This window comes from Diabrotica virgifera, chromosome 2, assembly GCF_917563875.1.
Source record: "Diabrotica virgifera virgifera chromosome 2, PGI_DIABVI_V3a".
NCBI lineage: Eukaryota > Metazoa > Arthropoda > Insecta > Coleoptera > Chrysomelidae > Diabrotica > Diabrotica virgifera.
Window position 1 is genome coordinate 69,535,953 of NC_065444.1, and position 24,793 is coordinate 69,560,745.

Here is a 24,793-nt window from a genome sequence, read left to right on the forward strand (position 1 = left end):
TAAACATTCAGAAATTCTGAAGAGTAATCGGGGCTTATTTAATTGTAGGGCGTTATTTTTAATTGTTAATTATGCGCGGCCACTCGAATTTTAAGCCGACGCACCGCGAGAATTAATTATTGCCAATGTGCTAATTAAATACACCAATCATATAGTGCGACACAAAGCGACTTGAAAGTTGAGTGGACGCACATAATTGACAAATAAAAAACAACGGTCTATACTAAATTTACAATCAAGATGCAGTAGAAATAAACAAACCAAGACACGTTAAATGCTATTAGGAGCACTGCCGAATCATAATTTACAATGTATAAATTTTGGAGATCATAGATTATGATTTGGGAGTGCTCCTAGTAGCATTTAACGTGTCTTGGTTTGTTTATTTCTACTGCATCTTGATTGTAAATTTAGTATAGATTCAAACAAGCCCAGACTACTCTTCAGAATCTTGAAACTGAATGTTTAAACTTTAATTTATACACTTGGCAACCTTAAATATAATAATTTACATGAGTTTTCAAGCCTCTAAAATGCGGTAACTCTCATTTAGCGCATTTATCTATATCAACTTTTGAGAAAAATGAAGAGACCTTTTTTATTTAAAATGACCCCAAAAACATAAAAAATATTTTCCGGAGCAAAAACGGTGATCTTTTGAATTTGTCTAAACAATTTCTGTCCAAAAATTTAAGGGTGCAAGTCGAATCAGAATTCTGATTTGTTTAAAGAGGGCATTTTTGAACAGCAACAAAAAAACTGAATAAGAATTTATCTACTCTATCTCATATTATGTAGAAGTTTTTAGTTTGTGAAAACTGTCATTATAGATAGCAGTGCGTGAAGGATTTAAAGTGTTGTTTTACAATTTTACTAATAAAAACATTTTTTTAGTAAAATTGTGGTTTATTTCCCATCAAAACTAGTTGATTTAAAGTGTGCGTGAAGTAACAATGTATTTTAAAGGGGATTTACTTTTTCGCACTGTTTTTGGCACACTTTCATATAATCAAATATTCTTAACTTTCGCGTTGTTATGGTGATGACATATGGGAGCAATAAATTAGGTACAACAAATGTTTTGACAGTTTTGTGGTTTGAAAAAAGTTAGAATTTTTAAATGTCAAAGTTCTAAAAATTGTAGTACCTATAGAAATGAATTCCAGTGACGAAGAGTTACAGTTTTTTCATTTGTTTAATGTAGATAAAAAATATTCTATGAAACTGTCCGTGAAGTACTTTTTGCGAACTTACGCGATGTATAGCACTCGCTCCGCTGTCGCTCGTGCTCTAAACATCGCGTGCGTTCGCAAAAAGCATAGGGTAAACCACCCAATTGTTGGCACTAGCCCAATTATTGGCAGTGGACACTTTATTTTTAAATAATTAAGGAGAAATTCACTGTAAGTACTTACTGCCACTTTTATAATGATCTGGCAACATGTATTATTTATGGTAGGGCGTAGCCTACTATAATCGTCAATATGCCGCCAACTATTCGAGAGCAGTGTTCTCAGACCTCCTGAAATTTCAGGAGACCTACTGATGGCGACCCTCGCCTACTGATGGCGTCCTTAAACCTCCTGATGAAGTGATGAAATTCTGAAAATCATCTGGTTTTGTTCCAACTCGATACAAAACCGTTCTTGAATGATTACGAGGATGCGCAGTAACGAAAAATGTGTTACTGCGCAGCATCACTCGTCATTGCGCATGCGCGTAACGATTCAAGAACGGTTTTGTATGGAGTTTGAATTTTTCAGAATTTTATCCTATTTCATTTTTTTTTTATTTTTATGCTTTAGCCGCCATCTAGCGTTGCCACAGCCGTCCCTTACAGATTTTATAGAGTTGCATGCCTACCTACAAACGTAAAAATACTCCACCAACTGATTCTACTGATTTTTCGTGGCGACATCTAGTTGCCAATCTATAAACGTAAAGACTGAAACTACAGAATTCTACCAATTTTTGAGGCGAGCGAGTCTCCTGAAATCTCCTGATCGTTCGTGGCGACACCTCCTGATCCTCAAAAAAGTCATCTGGGAACACTGTTGTTCGAGAGTGAAGTTTAGACGTTAAGTTATCCTTTACATTTTAGCTGATTTCAGTAAGGCATCATCGGTGTTAGAGGTAAGTTTATAATTGTAATATTGGCTGTGATAACTAGAATGATATATCAGGTTAATCAATAGATTACATTGTGCCGTTTTCTCGTTTTTATGCTTATTTTCTACATAAGCATAATTATTTTTATTAATGCCAACAATTGGATGTCATATTATAGCAAATGCTAGTGATTGGCAGTGCTGCCAATAATTAGGTAGCCGGGGTGTTTATTTACATTTAGTGATTGGCACCTTTAATTTCAGGAAGAAAAAAATGCCTAAAGTACAAAAGAAAAGCAAATATACAAAAAAAATGTAATGAAGAAATGCTTCAAGAAGCTTTACGGGAAATAATTAATGGCATGCCAAAGGCGAGGGCAGCAGTTAAATATGGGATACCCAGAGCTACTCTGCAATTTAGACTAAGCGAAAAATTTAAAAAAGTAGCACATGGTCCAAATACTTATTTAAGTATTTCAGAAGAAACTGTATTAGAAAAATGGGTAGTAGATTGTCACAGAAAAGGGTTTCCGAAAAGAAAAGAGGACATCCAAGCTTCTGTTAAGTCATTTTTGGATCAGAACCCCCGACCAAATCCATTTAAAAACAATCTTCCTGGGGATCATTGGTATCAATCGTTTTTAAGGAGACATCCTAATTTAACAAATGGAATTCCTGAAGCTGTAAACAATGCCAGTGGAAACGTGTCAGAAAATGATATCAGAAAGTGGTTTAATAATATCCAAGAATATTTAATGGAAAAGAACTATTTTGATATTCTTTCTGATCCTAGCAGAGTTTACAACGGAGATGAAACTTATTTTACCCTTTGTCCGAAAGAAGATAGGGTTCTTGCACCAAAAGATGCCAAAAATGTTTATCAGGTAGAGCAAGGCCCATCGAAAACAAATATTACCGTCATGTTCACATTTTCTGCTGCGGGAGTTACAACGCCACCGATGATCGTTTATGCTTATAAAAGATTACCCAAAAGCATCGCACAAGGTGTTCCAGATGGGTAGGGTATTGCTACTAGTGAAAAAGGTTGGATGCAAGCAGATGTTTTTCATGATTATATATCTAAGATATTATATCCCTATTTAGTAAAAGAACATGTTACATTTCCAATTATAATGTTTGTAGACGGGCACAAAACACATTTAACGTACCAAATAAGTCAACTATGTACAGAACTCGAAATAATCTTAGTGGCATTGTATCCAAATGCCACTAGAATTCTTCAACCCGCCGACGTCTCTAGTTTCAAGCCACTTAAAAATGCGTGGAAAAGAGCTTTGTTGAATTGGAAGAGACAAAATACATTTGAACAACTAAGTAAGAGTAACTTTGCTCCAATTTTAAAAGAAGCGGTAGATACTCTTAAACCATCGGCTATTATAAGTGGTTTTAGAGTGTGTGGTCTCTATCCTTGGAACGCGGATAGTATTGACTACAGCAAATGCCTAGGTAAAAAATATACCACAGATAAATTTTGCGAAACCACAACAGAATCAATCAATTTGACCGATTTTTGTAACATACGATGAGGATACTTTACGGCTCTTAAAAGAAGCTAGAAAAAATGGAAACTCTGATAACACTAGCAAAAGTTTCAGGGTACTACTTAATCTATTTAACATTTTACATCCAAAGAATCCAGATAATGAAGAAGGCGATAATTCACAAATTGTAATAGATGAAATGTTTTTGGAAGATATGCCTGTAATAGAAGAGAGAGCAGCGATGACTTTAACTTACGATATAGAATCTGTACCTATTGTTCTTTTAGAAGAAGAAGTTCCTGAACAAAATACAAAAGTGGCACAAATTTTAGTACTTTTTCAGAAAATACTCAAGAAACAATCCCAGGATCAGCTGCAATTTCAAATTTTGATTCAGTTCCCTCCACTAGTCAAAACTCTATAAATAAAAGCAGTAACATGGAAGATTGTTTGCCTTGGGCCAAAACTCCCGAACGTAAGGGAATACGTAATACCCAAAGATCTAGTTTTGTGATTTCTTCTTCAGTTTATAAAAGAGAACTAGAGGAAAAGTAACGCGAAAAAAATGAAAAGGAGCGAACAAAGTTAGAAAATAAAGCAAAACGTATTCTAAAAAGTAAAGAAAATTCCATGAAAGGAAAAAGTGTTAAACGAAATACTAAGATTAAGGTACTCAAAGAAACATCTTTATTTCAGCAGAAACCTAGTATTTTAGAGGACTTAAAAGTAAACAAGCTTTCAAATAAAGAAGATGATCGACAGCCCCATGAAAAAAAAATGGAAATAGGTAAATTCCAAAAGCACGTTAGAAATCTGTCAGTATTAGGATTTGATCCAGAAGTTCCAGAACCCTGCTCACCACCTAAAAATAATATCTTTATGAATAAAGGTATATGCTTTACATGTACTGGCAATTTTTCCCTGATTAGGTTTGGAGTTAAATGCCAGAAGTGTTACAGAACATTTCACAAGGGATGTCTTGAAAAATATGATTTAAGAATATTTTGTTTGTAAAACTTGTCTTCAACAACTTGTATGTTGAGGAGACCGGCCCTGGCAAGGTATTGTCAAGTTGTACTGATATTGTACTCCTAGTTTTTACTAAAAACAAGTGGTATTATTAAATAGTTTTTTAAAACTAAAGTGTTTATCTACTAGATACTACTACGTAAGTCGTATATACGTAATTATTAGTTTATTATTGTGAAAAGATAACGTCAAATAAGAAAAATACAATACCGCACAATCATTTTGTGAGGTTAGCTAGCATGCGGTTGGTTTGTCACTTACCAGAGTCGGACTGAAGCTTTCGCCACCGCAGCTTAAAATGACTTCACAAAATGTAAACACACCTTCCGATCTAACCAGTCCAGTAAATCAACGTTCAAATATTACAAACAGTTATGCTTCAGCCGCTTCACAGTCTTTTCCGAGTAAGACCCAAGCAATTGTATTTAGTTGTATCGATAATGCTAAACTGCAGGATTATTTAATTCCTTTGGGCACAATCATCAACCCAAAAAATATTATTTTTTCATCTAGATTATCTCATAATAGAATCTGCATGTATTTAGCAAACAAAACCGTAGTAGATAATTTCATGACACAACATGGCTCTATAAAAGTACTCGGCGAAGTAACAGCACGGAGACTTGTCTCTCCAGCAGAAAGGCTAGTCTTGTCTGGTGTATGCCCGTCAATTCCTCATCAAGTATTAGTTGAAGAATTACAGAATATCGGTTTAAAGCTTATTTCCCCAATAACATTTCTGAAAATTAGCTCCACTCTTCCCGAATATAGTCACATACTGAGCTTTCGGAGGCAAGTTTATGTAAGCCCTATAACATCAGCAATTCCAGATTCTATTCCAATAAATTTCGACCAAACACCTCACCGCATATTTTTGTCACAAGGTACACTCACCTGCTTTATTTGCAAAAATACAGGACACATATCATCCCAATGCAATAACAGTTCAGTAACGGAATCAACTCATATTGAGTCAAACAATGAAGTACCAAATCCAACAGATCCAACAAGTATATTACACAAGGTACCAAACACTCAGCAGTCATCAAGTTATCCATTATCAAATTCGAGCATATCACCTACACCTACAAATCTCCATGACCAAGAAATTACTAATACTCCTACTCATAGCAACACTTTCAATCAACCTCATTCAGCGGCAATACCGTTTTCACAAACTTCGGAGGCAATATCCTCCAATCTATCAGCACCTTTTCCATTAGATACAGCTGCAGAAAACTCTAATAAAACTGATACATCACCACAATTTTCTGAAACAACCATTTCAACCAATCTTACAAATAAAACCTCAAGCTCGACTTCTGCCACTACCAATGAGTTTGCTCCAGTACCTCCAAATGTAATAAAGCCACAGCATCTAAGTGAAAACTCTAATACCACTTGCGAAAACGCAAGTTCTTCCATAAAACGCAGTATTGGTGAGATCGATACGCCTCCTTCAGACTCAGCAATTTCATCACAAAATCTGTTTGCAAAACCCAAATCATCTAAACCAGTGGTTCCCAACCTTTTATATCTGGGGACCCACTTTGTGATGTTTTTTCATATTCGCGACCCATCCCTCACCTCCATTGGTTATAAGCCCGACACATTTGGACCAATTAGTTCTATTTTCGCAAATAAAACTATCCAAGGAATCGGAAATGTCTTGGCCAGTTGTAGTGGTGTTTAGGGTGTGGCAAAATAACATTTCCTCTTCAACCGATCCATTGAAACTAAACCTTACTAAGCATAACAAATTAACTTTGTCAGCAATATCTGAAGAATAAAATTATTTTTTTTTCATAGCAGATATTAACCTCGCCTTTGCGTTAACAGACATTTTCTTGATTCGACGTTTCACAGTAGTGTTGGATAGATCAAGCGCGGCTCCTCCTTAGGGTCAATTGGTCAATGACCCCCCTAAAATAATCTCATAAAAATACCAATTTTATTAAAAATATCTTTTATCTAAAACTTCACTCTGAAATATAAAATTCTCTCTCAGCAGTCTGCATTGGCAAAACAAATATAATAGATATAATAACGTCGCGCCTCGCGCTATACACAAGCCCGTGGCTGGGCCGTATTTTAAATTGTCTATATACAGTTCTTATGGCTTATGGACAAATGCATGTAAAATAGAAAAGAGACGGCAGATAGCAATTTCGTGGGCGAGAGTGGGAGTGACCTTTCCGTCGTATACCTCTAGTAGAGTCGACGGCCTCACGTTTAGTTAGTTACCGTCTGCTGACCGCACTTCACGGCAGGTCTATATCGATCGCGGCGTATTTGCGTAATTTATTTTGTTTTGTTGGATTTTTTTGTGATTGTAACAAAAACAAGATGAGTGTTGTTGACGAAATAATTGCCTTAAAATCTGCTGGAACACTAAATTATGAACGGCGGCTTGAGAAAAAAGAAAGTGGTCGACCAAAACCAAACATGAATTTAAAACAAACAACAAAGGATAGGGGTAAGGACATTCAAAGATATTTTAAAGAATCAATGTACAATTTGTGTGATTGGATTTGTGGCTGCAGTGTGAGAAATGCATTTTTTTGCTATCCGTGTTTACTGTTTTCGAATGACGCTGTATGGGCGAAAAATGGAGTAACTGACATTAAGCATTTAAAAGTGAAAATTACAAAACATGCCTCTTCAACTACTCATATAAATTCATCAATGAGTTACGCAAGTTTAGGACGTGTTAACATAAGACAGCAACTTGATAGTGTATATCGTAAATCTGTGCATGACTTTAATGAATTGGTATCTAAAAATAGGTATATTTTAAACAAACTAATCGACTGTGTAAAATTTTGTGGAGTTTTCGAAATTGCATTGCGCGGTCATGACGAAAGTGACAGCTCCAATAATCGTGGAATTTTTCTGGGCCTTATCGATTTTGTTTCTGAACTGGATTTAATGTTTAAAGAACACATTGAAAAAAGTACAGTATTTAAAGGAACATCGAAAACAATTCAGAACGATATTTTAGAATCAATGTTAGCCATTGTGCATACTCATATCATGAAGGAGATTGGCCAGACAAATTTTGTGGCCATTCAAGTAGATGAGACCACAGACAGCTCCAATAAAACGCAGATGATTATCATATTGCGATATGTATTAACTGGTATTGTACATGAAAGATTTTGGAAATTTGTTAACCCCCTAGGTACTACAGCACAACATTTAACTAATGTAATATTGGAAGAACTTCAATTATTAAAAATTAATGAAGCACCTGAAAAATTGATTGCCCAAAGTTACGATGGTGCATCAGTCATGAGCGGTAAACTGGGAGGAGTACAAACAAAAATTAAAGAAATATACCCAAATGCACACTTCATTCACTGCTATGCCCATCAATTTAATCTTATCCTCCAAAAAGCGGCGAGTCAACACAAACCGATAAAAATATTTTTTGCAAATTTACACGGATTTTCGTCCTTTTTCGGCCGATCTCCAAAACGTACGATGGTTCTGGATAGAGTGGTTAAAGTAAGGCTACCTAAAGCTGCGCCTACTCGATGGGCTTTCAATACAAAATGTGTTGAAATTGTATACACTTATAAAGATGATTTAAAATCTTGCTTAGAGGAAATTATTGATGAGGAGCAAGATGGTAACAATATAAATCAAGCAACTGGTTTAAAAAGACATTTGGAAGATGAGCATTTTTTATTTTGGTTAAATTTTTTCCATAAAATAATGCCCCATGTTGATATATTGTTTAAACAATTGCAAATGCGAGACATTGATGTTATATCTGTCAAAAATTGTATCCTGTCTTTTAACAACAATATCCAAATAATTAGAAATACTATTTTGGAATCAGAAGTACCAAGCACATCAACAGCAAAAAAAAGAAAAACTACTGCAGAGGATCCAAAGCGACGAACTGCACTTGAAATTTGTGATATTATTATATCTGAAATAAATCACAGGTTTAGTTTCAATGATCATCTCATGATTTCACAGTTATTCTACATAGAGAAATTTGAAGCATACACTACCAACTTTCCGCAAAATATTTTAAAAATGGTGACGGCTAATTATCCCACAGTGAATATTTCCAAACTAAAATCGGAACTTGAAGTCTTATATTGTCGTGAGGATTTTCGCAATAGTGCTGGTGCAGTAGCCATACTTCAGCTTTTTATTAACATGAATTTGTCTGAAACATTTTCTGAAGCAGTGAAGTTATTAAATATTTTGTGCACACTCCCTATGACAACCGTGGAAAGTGAGAGATGTTTTTCTACTTTAAAAAGAGTAAAAACATTCCTGCGTAATACGATGGGACAACCTAGACTTAGTGCCTTGTCTATGCTGAGCATCGAGAAAACGCTTGTCAAGAGCATTCCAAATTTCAATGAGAAGGTCATAGACTATTTTGCAGAACTAAAGGATAGAAGAATTGACTTAAAATATAAAAATATTTAAAGTAAGTTTCGTTTTAATAAATTTACAATTTATTATACTATAAATATTCCTATCTATATATCAGTCAATAACCTGTTCATACCATTTTTCCTATATTTTTTAAAAGATTTACTCTAAAAAAAGACAAATTTAATTTTCGGAAAACTAGGGTAAATAGTATTGAGTTTTATCTAAGTCTGTATTTTTTATCTAAAATATAAATGCTAAAAGATCTTTTAAATACTTTAAAAAATCAACAGTTTGAAGTTTTCAAACCAAAATGACCCCCCTGAAGATTGACCCACGAGCCGCCGCTGGGATAGATAGGGAATTTTATATATCTGTTAATCTGCTTTTTCGTCAAACAGAAGTGACGATATTATTTCTGCCCCGGGAAAAATTAGGTTCTCGCCTGCTGTGTGCAGAGAGCTATTTTTTGCTATTAGCAAAGACAGCTGGTAAGAGGTCATGATAATTTTATTTATTACCTTGTCCTGACGCCACATTCTCCATATGCGACCGAGTCGAAATCAGTTCTTTGAAAAAACATCAAAGATTTATTTCAGGTTTCTAGATGTTTAGTTGAAATGTGGTTGAAATGAAGTTTTAAACGCTTTCGAAAGGTTTAGCCAAGGTTTCTAAACAAAGGGGTACATTGGGGTATAGGTTCTTTTTCCGTACCTATGAACGTGAAACCATATTCAAGGTATTGAAGACAATATTTTCGTAACATTTTCTTCCCTTTCTTAACATTTGAAAATATTGTAGGTGTTTTAGCGTCATTGCTGGAAGATGGACGGATAAGATCACCTTTGCAAGTAGATTGCAGTTTTCTCTTAACATAAGACCCACTTTTCAGCCAGTTTTCCATCGTTAAACAGTATAAAAAGTAGTGAAAAAGTTCATTACTTTTAAACGAAAACAACGCTAGAAAGAGTATCAAGCCACTATGGTATGTTATTACGTGGGATACCAGAGCCAAACTGAGAACAAGAACTGAGTGAGTATTTGGGTCATGAGTCCGAGTACGAGAGCGACTGGGAGAAAACCGGTCGGGCTGGCGCCTGGGAGAAAACCGGTCTGTACGCTACTCAGCTACTGTAAGAGCCACGCCGCGACCCACCTGTAATCCACCCGCGACCCACTAGTGGGTCGCGACCCACCGGTTGGGAAACGCTGATCTAAACCAAAAAAACCGCGCTCATCTAAAGTCCCATCTACACGGGTAACTCTTGAAAATTTTATTGATAATCATACCCCACCATTCGTTTTAAATTACCACCAATTGTCTTTACTTATTGATAATGTCCAAGGCTCCCCCGACACTATTAGCGTCGTTAAAGAATTTACAACTGATATGGCTGGTTTACTCTATCTTTTACAAAGCAGCTATCAATATGCAAATGATAGATCTACAAAAACCAAGTTTACAAAACTTCAAAAGAAACTACACAACTATTTAGGGAATGAGATTTCTGACTTAGACAGTGACTCTTCTGTAGACAATTGTTCAGTATCATCTAACTCCGAATCTGTTAACAACATTCAACGCGATACTTCAATGGAACATTGATGGATTTTTCCATCGTCTCCCGATGCTACAGCTTCTTTTATCTGAATATTCTCCAGATATTATTTGTCTACAGGAGACAAACTTAAAGACCAATCAGTTGTACAATTCAAAACATTTCACTTGTTTAGCCACAGCATGTAGCACATATTCAGCTGAACTCTACGCCATATACCGCGCTGTGAAACTTCTTAACGAGCTTACACTCACAAAAGCCCTGATCATAACAGATTCCCTTAGCTCTCTAAACTCATTAATACATATTTTTCCGAAACGTCCTTTTTGAAAAGTTGCTAAAATACCAGCTTTCCCAAGCTCATGAACATGGAAGGAGCGTCCAATTTTTATGGGTTCCCTCACACGTCGGAATAATAGGAAATGAAGAAGGTGACAGGACCGCACGAGAGGCAATTTTAAGTGATTTTTCAGAGCCGATAGACAAGTGTGTTTCCAGTGACTTAAAAGCTTATTTTAAAAATAAAGTGTTGTTTTTGTGGCGAAATGAGTTAAACTAATTCCAAGCTAAATAAAATTAAAAATAATGTGTCTCAGTGGCTCCCATCGTCGCGCAATAGACGAGAACAAATTGTGGTTACGCGTTTACGTCTAGGTCATACCAGATTAACGTACTCTTACCTATTCACAAAGAAAAATCCACCTATATGTGATCAGTGTAACGTCCGATTAACAGTCGAACACTTTTTAACAATATGCAGTAAATATGACCAAGAAAGACAGCGCTACAAGATCCCAAACGCTCTACCACAGGCTCTAGGTCAAAACTGTTCCTGTGACAATAATATAGTTAATTATCTCAGATCCAGAAACATTTTGTACAATCTGTAATTGTTTAATTTTGTTATTTATATTTTGTTCCGTCGCTAATAACCTTTTGGTGGATGCGACATATTTTTCTAATAAAAAAAAAAGAATATTGTTTTTGTAAAATTTGTTTTTAAAAAATACATAAATAAATGACACTTTGTACGTAAGTACTTATGTTTTAGTTTTGTTTTCAATGCTCAGTCAATATTTTGATATAAAAATTATTATGCCAATTACTGGGTGCCAATGATTGAGTACACTGCCAATTACTACATGCCAATAACTAGGATATAACTGCCAATAATTAGGAAATGTGTATAATGTCTAAAATAACCTATTTTTGCAGTATTTTCCTCAATATTTATAACAAAATGACATTTAATTTGTGTTCAGTAATAATAGTAAATTATAAAAAAATTCAAAATATTCCCTTATGATGTTACCTATATTAGCAAATCTAATGTTTAAACAACTCTTTTCCTTAAAGTGACAATAACTGGGTGGTTTACCCTACTTCACGAACTGCTTCATAAATAACTATTTTTTTAATACCTGACCGGCCTCACAACATGGACTAGTATGCATGTTATTGTCATTAATTTTATGAGTAAATATACAAAATGTTTTTTTGTAAATAATGTTTATTTAAATATAATTAACGGAATTAAATGTTATTTGAAAATGGTTTTTTAATATGTGCAAGTGCTAAATAATGAGTATAAAAATTATTGTATGTACATATATATCCAAATAAAAATTATGCATATACACACACCGGCAAAATTAAAGGAACACCTGAAAAATAGGGCATGTTTGATGTCTCGAATCTCCTATATCAGTTGTCCGATTTGGATGATTTTTTTTAGTATGTTGTAGCCCTATTATTTTAAAATATCGGTGTAATAATATTGTTGCTAGACATGTACCTACATTGTACATATCTTTTTATACCGGGTGTAATAATCATACTGTGTTTTTTCCTTAAAGTTCGGAACACCCTGTAGAACATTCTAGCCTAAATAAAATATTGAAATTAAAAGTCAATTGTAGCCTTAGGCCTTCTTAACATTTTCTTCTTTGATTCATTTGCTTAAGTTGGATAATAAAAAAATTAGGTATTTTAACAACTAGCCATGTTCTTCATCAATACAGGGTGTTTCCCAATAAGTGCTACAAACTTTAAGGGTCAATTCTGCATTAAGAAATAATGACAGTTTACTTGATAAACATATGTCCCCAAATGCTTCGTTTCCGAGATACGGGATGTTGAATTTTTTCTTGCAAACTGATGATTTATTTATTGCTCTAAAACCGGGTGAGATATGCAAATGAAATATGGTAGGTTTTAAAAGGTAGATATTGCGAATTTTTTGGCATACAATTAAGAATTTTATATTTACCATTGGCGTGCATATGGGTATAAACATTTTAAATATATCCCGTATGCACGCCAATGGTCAATATAAAATTCTTAAACGATAAACGATATTCTTAAATAATAAAGCTACAACATACCAAAAAAAAAAATCATTCAAATCGGACAACTGGTTTAGTAGCCCAATAAATGACCGTTTTGGAGTGTAATTTTCAGGGACAACTTCGAATTGCATGAAAATTTGGATTTAGGTTCTACTTACCCTCCACTTCAAAGTTGAATTTGTGCCGTTGGTTGCTTTAACTTGGGGGTGACAGTCACCCCTTCTCGGGGGGTAAAAAACGTGTGTTTAAAATAAGCCCGGAAATGGATAAATTGACAGATTATGAGCAACTTTCGTTCTATAAAGTTTGTTACGTAAGTCAATACTTTTCGAGTTATTCACGATTGAAAATGTTGATTTTTCGACCAAAAAACTACGTTTTCAGACCGTTTTTCGCAAATAACTCGAAAAGTAAATATTTTATCGAAAAAAATATTCTTAGCAAAAGTGTAGCTTATAAAAAACAAAAAAAAATGGTGTATCAGTAAAGTATTTAAATGGAGTAAAAGAGCAACGTTGTAGCTCATGAAAAATACGTTATTATTCGTCTAATTCCAAATCGAATAATTCAACGCAAAATTACCGAAAATTTAAGCACTTTCCGGGAAAAGCTTAATAACATTCTTAAAGTATCTAAAAAAGCTTTATATTTGTTTTTGCAAAAGTTTACAGCCCCAAAAATAAACGAGTTACAGTGAAAAAAAGTTGGCTCCTTTTTTTGATAAAAAACATTGTGAAAACCTCCCTCTATTTAGCACCCTGAATAGAATTAATCGTTACTGATTTACCATTTATTTTAACTGTATGTGTATTGTTTATATGATCTGTAAGTTTGATTAGTTTGAAATGCTTATTTCTGAAAAAAATTGGTTTTATAGTAAAAAAAAAATTTCTAAAAATTTTTTAAAAATTTCTTTTTTTCAAAATAACTTAAGGCTATGGGTACATAATTGGCAAATATTTTACGTGTATCCCTACTTTTTCTGTCTTTACACGGCAAATTACGTGTAGTAAAATTCACACTGCTATGGATATGTAAACATTACTAGAATGTCATTCTACTTGAAAATGTCATCATTAATTTAAAGAGATGGGTTTTGAATGTTCTTGGATAACTGTTATTTTTATAATTGCAAATTATTAATTCAGTTAATAAATGTGATAATTTTTTCACTAACTATGTATTCAGTGATTTTAATAATTTATTTGTACAACAAAGACTAATACTCAATCGAGAAAAGAGGAAAAGTGTTAAAGTGATTTTTTAATAATATATTGTTATGGAACGCTTACAATTTTGAACATCTTTCACAACAAAATACTTGGATCACAGAATATATTATCCTGATATATTCTCTGCTTGGATCTTCCACAAATAATACACAATAAATAACTTTTTATTAAGTTCACGTCTTAAATCAATTATTTATCAAATACACTATATATCAATAATATTTAATCAATAACTCAACATATTCCCGATGCAATGTCAAATATTTAAAATTGTCACTGATTGTCAGTGTCTGACTGACAATATATGCTGACAATATTATATTCGGCTGAGTGCGTTGTAAGACAAAGATAGATTTGGAAAATATTACCACGGCATTGTGTTCATTTTTTTCGAATCCTGAAAAAACCAATAAATATTTTTGAAAAATTTAAACGCAGAATGAAAGACTAAATTATTACCGAGGGCCGAAAGTCCCTTAGAATAAATAGAAAGTTTATTTTGAATGATATATTTGAAATTAAAAATCACACTAAATTTTCTCTTAGTTTTTCACCCCTGTAACTTATTAAAATAAACATTATAGAAGTTCTCAGGGACTTTTGGCCCTCGCTAATAACGTAATCTTTCATTCTGCGTTTAAATTTTTCAAAAATACTTATTAGTTTTCTCAGGATTCGAAAAAAATGAATCCCCATTTGAATAGCATTGCAGCCGAAAATACGTACCGATCCTCTTAAAAAGTATTACTGATAAGAAAAATCTTAAAGAGTAAAAAAATGTAGGTTTTGCTATTATTAATATGCTAGTTTCATTTTGTTTTTCCGCAAGACAAAAATTGGTTAAGATATGGCTGTTCAAAATTTGCATACACTCGTGATTAGTGACCTGTTCTAGTTTTTTCAACTATAACCCTTTCAAAATTGCGAAAAACCGTCTGAAAACGTAGTTCTTTTGTCGAAAAATAAACATTTTCGATCGCAAATAACTCGAAAAGTGTTGACTTACATAAAAAACTCTATAGAACAAAAGTTACTTAGAATCCGGTCTTATTTTGAACGTATGTTTTTTCACCCCCGAGAAGGGGTGACCGTCACCCCCTACGTAAAAGCAACCAACGGCACAATTTCAACTTTAAAGTGGAGGGTAAGTAGAACCTAAATCCAAATTTTCATGCAATTCGGAGTTGCTCCTGAAAATTACACGGTATCGCCGTATTTCCCGTTCATTTACTGGGCTATAGGAGATTCGAGACATCAAACATGTCCCATTTTTAAGGTGTTCCTTTAATTTTGCCGGTGTGTGTATTTACAAAAATGTGCGCATATTTTGGAAAATTTGGGTGCATGTATGTCCAGTGTCCAGTCTATCGGCTATATCGGAAGAATACTTAAAATCCCATGTACTGACCGGGTCACAAATGTGGAGGTCCTCAGAAGAATGAAGAAGAACCGAAAGCTACTGACCACTATCAAATCTCGAATGTTAGAATACTTTGGACACATTATACGAAATGAATCCAGATATCTCCTCGTACAAGCCATTCTGCAAGGAAACAATATTTGGAAAGCGAGGTCCAGGAAGAACAACATCCTGGTCAAAGAACCTCAGAACCTGGTTCAACACAGCATCTGTGCAGCTTTTCTGCGCTGTTGCAGATAAGATAAAGATTGCCATGATGATCGCCAATATTCTTCACGGATAAGCACATCAAGAAGATGTCCGGTTTCTATATACCTATACCTAATACGGAGAAGAAATATTGAGATGAGTAGAACTTTTCTACAAGTATCTTTATTCCTGAATACAAACAAGCACCCTACGAGTCCTAGAGAGAAAAAACTAAACAACGATTTGACGAGATATGTATGAGTATTGTTCAATTTAATCATCGTGAAAGGAATAGTATATTGTGCAACAAGTGCAGAAAGGTACTAATTTCTCACGAGTTTGAAAAGTTGCGGTACGAGCGCAAGCGAGTGCCGCAATTCAAAAGAGTGAGAAATTACCTTTCTGCACGTGTTTCACACTATACTTTTTCTACAAGCACAGTTTTTCCTAAAAATAAAAATCACAATTTCCAAACGACGATTAATTATAATAGGTACCTATGTGATAAATTTTAAACTGTATTTAATTAATACCTACTAATCAATTTAAATTCCTTATACCTAAATAAATTGCACAGAAATCAGTTAAAAAATTAATGCACTGCCTTAATTTGTTTAAATTTAAACAATTATTACACATTATCGACATTATATTTATGCAGTCACGGATTTACACAAAACCTACTTCATTCGACGTCTCTTGCACAGGTTGCTAAATCCTTATTGGTTATTTGATAATTATAAAATGTTTAATAAGAATAAAATTGTAAAATAAAACAGTTGTAACATCCATAATTTAGTTTCTATGCTATAGTTATATATAGTAATTGTCTTATAGGTTATATATTTGTCTAAAGTTTAACCACGGATGTAAACAGAATATAACGTTACTCAGAATGCGGTAGTCCACGGATGTAAACAGAATATAACGTTACTCAGAATGAGGTAGTCAACTGTGCAGAAAAGAACTTTGCGGCACAGAAACGTCACTTTGCGGCACAGAAACGTCACTTTTCTGCACACTTTTTTCTACAACCACTATTCAAAGTGCACTTTTCTGCACGGTTTTATGTTAGCAAACTTGATATTTTCTCACAGTATAAGATATTTGACATTAGTGTGCAGAAAAGTGACGTTTCTGTGCCGCAAAGTGACGTTTCTGTGCCGCAAAGTTCTTTTCTGCACAGTTGACTACCTCATTCTGAGTAACGTTATATTCTGTTTACATCCGTGGACTACCGCATTCTGAGTAACGTTATATTCTGTTTACATCCGTGGTTAAACTTTAGACAAATATATAACCTATAAGACAATTACTATATATAACCAGTGCTGTTTTTGTGACGGTACGCGCCGGTACGCCGTACCGGCACCTTTTGGGACAAAAAATAAAAAACCACCAAATTATAAACAAATTCCTGTATTTCTTTCCTTGCTCCCAAATAGCTTTAAAACGCCCTTATTGAGGCTAAATTTAAAAAGTTTTCCGGGGGCAGACTCCCATTATGAACCCTCCCCAGACCCCCCGAAACATTGCGTACCGGAACCTTTATTGTTACAAAAACAGCACTGTATATAACTATAGCATAGAAACTAAATTATGGATGTTACAACTGTTTTATTTTACAATTTTATTCTTATTAAACATTTTATAATTATCAAATAACCAATAAGGATTTAGCAACCTGTGCAAGAGACGTCGAATGAAGTAGGTTTTGTGTAAATCCGTGACTGCATAAATATAATGTCAATAATGTGTAATAATTGTTTAAATTTAAACAAATTAAGGCAGTGCATTAATTTTTTAACTGATTTCTGTGCAATTTATTTAGGTATAAGGAATTTAAATTGATTAGTAGGTATTAATTAAATACAGTTTAAAATTTATCACATAGGTAGGTACCTATTATAATTAATCGTCGTTTGGAAATTGTGATTTTTATTTTTAGGAAAAACTGTGCTTGTAGAAAAAGTATAGTGTGAAACACGTGCAGAAAGATAATTTCTCACTCGTTTGAATTGCGGCACTCGCTTGCGCTCGTACCGCAACTTTTCAAACTCGTGAGAAATTAGTATCTTTCTGCACTTGTTGCACAATATACTATTTCGTATCCCATAAATTCAAGATCTGCTCATACACAAAGAGTAATATTTTAAAACACTATTCGAAACCGATTTCGATTTGTTCCATGTACTTTTCATTGGATGCTTAAAATATGGTGAAGGACGTGGCGAAATAGTTCTGCAAACATTCCAAAACATAATACCTATGTATCAAAAATATCGCCAGTTATTTGTCTAGATTAATTTAACAATGGAATTTTAACGTCCTTTTTTAATTAAAATATGTACACCTTGAACAAACTTCGTAGTATTCACAAAATAATTTGTAGGTTTGATGGGGGGAATGGGAGCCACTTAAGGAATTATTTTTTTAACCATATGCTATTAGCCTTTGAACAAATTTAAATATTGATATAGAAAGGTTTACATGTATATTTTTGTTATATGTGACATTTTTTAAACAAAACTACTTAATTATAAAAGAATTTATTAAAAAAAGGATTTGACTTCCATTGCCCCATCATGCTGATAGTGGTAGAGCCACCAGTTATTTTAATAATTAAAATAAGGATAATTTCTACAAAAAAAAAAGAGTGTGTGTACTTTGTACGTACGCACGTAAGAATTTATATTTCTATTATTATGGCTTCAACAAAATAAATATATTCTAACAGTTTAATTGAATTTTTATTTAAATATTAAACTAATATTAATACTTAAAATAATACCAAAAATTAAAAATAGGTAACGTTAATACGTGATTTTTTATAACTGTAGCCTCCCCGCAATTACTCTTTTCCCTTGATGAATCGTAGAAAATCTAAAAACGTTAGATTTTCTACACAAAGTTTTAATTTTCTTTTCATCATATTTTAATAGTAATTATCCTATTTCCAACGAAGGCAAATCCAAAGACACGAAAATTATAATAAATATATTTACTAAAAACATCAATATATTTTTTTCACACTTTATTTGGATTGATACATAAGTAACTTGAAAGATTTAGAAACTAACTTCATACTGTCGGTATGCGCATACTTCATACTGTCGCTTTTATAAAAATTCAATCTCAACCTTTTTCCCAATCGTGCCTAAAGAAGTATAACTTCAAAAAAAGGCCATATAATTTTCCCTGTAAGGCATGGACATTAAATAAGAAGGAAGAGAATACTCTGGAAAGATGAGAAAGGAAAATATTGAGACAAGTATTCGGAGGTTGGGAGGACAGATGGTTGGGACATGTAGAAAGAATTGCAGTGAACTGGATACCTAAACTAATCGGTCCCAAAAGAAGAGGTAGACTCAGAACGAGGTGGATTAATAAAGTGCAGAAAGACCTTAAACACGTGAAGGTGAGGGACTGAAAAAGAAAAGCACGAAGCTAGGACAAATAATCCCGGACAAAAAATATATATACTAAGGATTTCCACAGTTTTCACTGTATTCCTTCATTCAACCGTTCTCTCCAGCTCTTTCTGTCTTGCCAGTCCCCTTCCTGTAGATTTCTTCTCTCCATTGCTTCGTCTACTTTATCTCTGAAGGATCTTCGGGGTCTGCCTCTCTTCCTTTTTCCTATCGGGCTCCACTCTGTTATTCGGTTTATCCACCGATTTTGGTCTGCTCTTCTGACATGTCCGTACCAGGTTAATCTCTTCTGTTCGATGTAGTCTATTATGCCTGAGTTCACTCCCATTCTTCTCTTAATCTCTGTTATTTATTCTATCTCTCCTTGTTACTCTGCAGCTTCTCCTCAAAATCGCCACAAAAAATCCCGGACAAATAATCTCTCCCCAAATTTCTTAGGCAAAATATCCCCACAATAGTTATTCAAAGCAGAGTGAGCAAAATATTTAAGTGAATAATATTACAACATGATTCCCACAGCCTTAGCTCATTCCCCATGTCTTCCACGATTTTTGAAAAAACTCACACTCTTTCGTCACGTAAAATTTGAAGATTTCGACATAGAATTAGAATTCAAAATTTGATAATCGAAATTACAATTCATACTTAATATTAACTGCCAATCATTATTTTCGTGCGGTTTCATTGTGATTCATTGCGATTGCTATAACTCTCATGTTAGACCAGGGCGCATCTGCAAAAATATTAGTACATTTGGACGTTGAGAGGTGACTCATATTTTTTTGCAGAATTTTCTTGGAAATAAATCATATAATAATAACATCATCCGGAACATTGTTTAAATAATCAAAATGTCAAAAAATGAAGGATATTTTTCTTCGTTTTTTGATTATAACTGTAAAAGTATTCATTATCGAGAAAAGTTGTACTGACATAAAAGTTGCGTAATTAAATTTCCTACAATATACGATTCGTTAAAAATTTTAAAAATTGTCACCCTTGTTGCAAAATAGCAATAATTGCGAAAAAACGATAAAAAAACAAGTATTCGCATTTTACGTTTTTCAACCATTTGTGCTACACTTAGAACCTTCATATTTTACTCAGAAAAACTATTTGATATAAGATGAAAATACTATGAATTTCATTAAGATCGGTTTAATAGATTTTGTAAAATAAATTTTGCAATCCAGCTTTCGCAAAAAAATTCATTTTTTCAAAATGTTGCTGGACTGAAAATAAAGCAGACAGCAAGTTGAATTATTTTTTACATGTAGAAGAATACTGTACCTTTTATTTGCAATTTGCAAAATTTAGGTCGGTTAACCACTACGGCGTCAGGAATGTTTTTAAATAAACATTATTTTTTGGTGCTACGCGCAGGACAGCGGATAGTTTGCTCTGATTGGGCATTCCAATGACCTTTGATAATCTATATATATAAAAGAAAGTCGAGTTATGTTAGTTACACTGATAATAACTCGAAAACGGCTCATCAGATTGTTATGAAATTTTACACGTGTATTCTACCGGACTGGGAATAGGCATAACTCTGAATTCATGCCCGTACGTCATAAGGGGGCTTGCCCCCCCTGATATATTTTTTAAATTTTTTGACAAACCGTTTTTTCTTAATTTTGTATGATGTAGAAGCAAAAGATACATACAATCCTAAATTTTCACTTTTTTATCTTCAACCGTTATTTTTTAATAGCCATTTAAATATTTTACATCTATATATATAAAAGAAAGTCGAGTTATGTTAGTTACACTGATAATAACTCGAAAACGGCTCATCAGATTGTTATGAAATTTTACACGTGTATTCTACCGGACTGGAAATAGGCATAACTCTGAATTCATGCCCGTACGTCATAAGGGGGCTTGCCCCCCCTGATATATTTTTTAAATTTTTTGACAAACCGTTTTTTCTTAATTTTGTATGATGTAGAAGCAAAAGATACATACAATCCTAAATTTTCACTTTTTTATCTTCAACCGTTATTTTTTAATAGCCATTTAAATATTTTACATCTTTGTTGCTATACTCCTCCGAAACGAATTGACCGATTTTCATGAATGAATTCCGAACAAAACGCTGCTATTTTTTCTTCTCTAGCGCAGTCCGTTTCCGAAATAGCGAACCGTAAGCCGTAGCAAAATTCTGAGCACAGAAGAAGAACGAATGGGAAATTTCATAAAAGAAAAGTGCAACAGATTAACTTTTGGACTCAAATTGGATAAAATATGAAGTTTTTAATTTTACGAATTTTCAAAAAATCTTGCTTTCGCGTGGGCAAACCATCCAGTTTATTTAGGTTTATTAGATGAACTAACGAAATATATCATGTACACTACTGCATGTATTAAATGATTGATAATATTTTTTGTTATTGTGATAATTAATTAAAATTTAGGGTTTTAACCTTTAACTACCCGCACATCAAAATATAACATAACTACGGGCGTGGCGTACTTTATACGCCATAAGAAAATATACTTAAAAACAGCGGATTTGTTTTTTTTTTGAAAAATTACACTTATTTGTTTGTTATAAACCTTACTCGGCGTCAGCGGATACTTGGAGTTCCTTCTCAGTAAGCAAATTGGGATATATAACTGGAATCTGATTCCATGATAAATAAAATTGCTAATAATATTTTTTTGAAACGATATTTTTCACCTGAGAAAAAGTATTGTTTATAAAGAAAAATATATTTGTGCCATAATGACTAAAAAACATTTGAAATATGTACTTATATTACTAATTGTATTACTATAATTGTGGCGTATGTTATCCACCACCTGAAATAACAAATAATAAATTGTAAATTACGATCTTTCTAGAATGCCGATTATAACGAAACTAAATCCAGTGTAAAGCACATTCCAGTGATAGGTTAGATAAATAAACAAAGACAAAAATTAAATTTTTAAATTCATTTGTAGTAGAATTCTTATATGTGGCGTACAAAAATACGCCAGCGCGTGTAGTTAAAGTTTAAGGTATGAATTAAAATAATAAAATTTATTTTACTTTAAAACCTAAACAGTTTTTTCATTCTCTTAGCCAAGCCGCACACCAAAGAAACATGAAACGAAAAACATGAAACATGAAACGAAAAACATGTTTCATGAAAAGAAAACACTGCTAAAAACATCTCAAAGTCCGCCTACTAATGAAACGAGTGTGATTCATGCTCATGACACATTTTTATTTTCAGAGAGTCTCATAAATGGCCGGATATATATTTGTTTAGCAGTGGTTTATTTCCATGAAACGTAATTTACGTTTCATGTTTCTTTGATGTGCGGCCGGGCCAAGGCCAAAAATATTTAGCTACCTACTACATTCTCATATTTTGACGTTTATTTTGTCAGTCGAAATGATTTGTAAATTTTGAGGTTAATGCCCCTTAATGCTAACAACCATATTGTCATCGAGAAAACTCAGTTGCCTCAATTATCTCAATTTAATATAATGTATGTATTTATGTATCTAAATCTATATATTGTATGTTCCCTATGTCCAGCTGAACGATTTACGTACTGTATACGTGGAATATCATATAATTTGTCATATTATGTATCTTTCTTATGTATTGTACCCTCGGAGATCGCTGGGAAAATTTACAAAATCCAGTTTGGCAACACTGTGTGAATGTTGATAGTATCATATCCCTTTTAAGATAAAGAGAACTGTAATTTAGTCCAGACAAATTAATATATTTTTGGCCAGCAAAAATGAGATTTTTCAACCAAATACTGTTTCAAATATGATGTGCAAAATAATTTTTAATTGTTTTCCACTCATTAAATCGTTATCGTCCAGTTATTGTCTTAATTATTTTAACTTTTAATAAGTGTCGACTAATTCTGAATGATTAATAAGTTGTTAAAACATTTTATTTGTAGCGGCTTCTGGAATGCCTTAAAACTATCGGATTTCATTCGAGCATACTTACAAATTTTGCATAAAATATTTGGACATATAATTTTCTTTTTTATTCGAGGAAATTGCATTTCGATCAATTTTCATGTCTAGAAATTCATTTTCGAGCAGTTGATTTTGAGTAATTGATTTTTAGCCATTGCGTTCAAGCAACTGATCTATAATCAAAATTATGACAGATTATCTAATTATGACACACTATCTAAGGTGCAACGAAGTTCACCGGGTCAGCTAGTGATTGATAAATTTTAATTTTTAGTACATTTCGATATAAATAAATAAATTTGTTTATTGCAAAATAAAAACACATACTCTGTCCTTTGAAATAACACTTTTTTTGGAAAAAACTTTCTTTGTTCATATATTTTAAGTTAGAGAATAAAAGTTTATTATTTTTAAACATATGCAATTGTTTAAACAATATTTAACAAACAATAATCAAATTAGTTTGGTTTTTGTGGAATTAAAATATTAAAATACAACAAAATATAGAGTAAGAAAATAATATACTAGATAAAGATTGGAGGAAATTTTGGTGGAAATCAACTTGTGTGAATAGAACACCGCTGTCCTGCGCATAGCACCAAAAATTAATGTGTATTTTACAAAATTCCTGACGCCGTGGAAGTTAAGGGATTTTAATTTTAAAAATTGCAAATGAAAGGTACAGTATTCCTCTATATGCAAAAAAAGTTTTAACTTGCTATCTGCTTTATTTTCAGTCCTGCGACATTTTGAAAAAATGATTTTTTTTTTGCGAAAGCTGGATTGCAAAATTTATTTTGCAAAATTTATTGAACCGATCTTAATGAAATTCACTGTGTTCTTTTATTATGTCATAAAGTTTTTCTGTGTAAAATATGAAGGTTCTAAGTATAGAATAAATTGTTGAAAAACGTAAAATGCAAATACTTGTTTTTTATGTTTTTTTCGCAATTATTGCTACTTTGCAACAAGGGTGACAATTTTTAAAATTTGTAACCAATCCTATATTGTAGGAAATTTAATTACGCAACTTTTATGTCAGTACAATTTTTCTCGGAAGTGAACACTTTAAAAGTTATAATCAAAAAACGAAGAAAAAATCCAGTGTTTCCTTTATTTTTTTGACATTTTGATTATTTAAACAATGTTCCGGTTCTTTTTGAGTGGGAGGATAACTCAATTATTATTATAGGAGTTAATTCCAAGAAATTTCTCCAAAAAAAAAAGAGTCACCTCTCAACGTCCATCTCAAAACAGATGCGCCCTGGACTATGTACTGATTCTGAAAAACATTTGAGTCGATGGCATTCACCGGAAAACTTTTAGAGAACTATTCGGCAACAAATTTTTCTTCTGGATTTTTTGTCCGGAATTTTTTGTGAGGAGATTTTGTCCAAAAAATGTGTGGGTATTATTTGTCCGGGATTTTTTGTGGGGATTTTTGTCCGGATTTTTTGTCCGGGGATTATTTGTCTGGGGATTTTTTGTCCAGGGATAATTTGTGGGGATTATTTATCCGAACCCCAAAAGCACAAAATAGAATTTAATAGAGAAATATTGTTCATCAGGTCCTTCACAGTAGTTAAGAATTTTGTATATACATATAGTGCACAGATTCTAAAGGTACCGGTGGGGGAGGG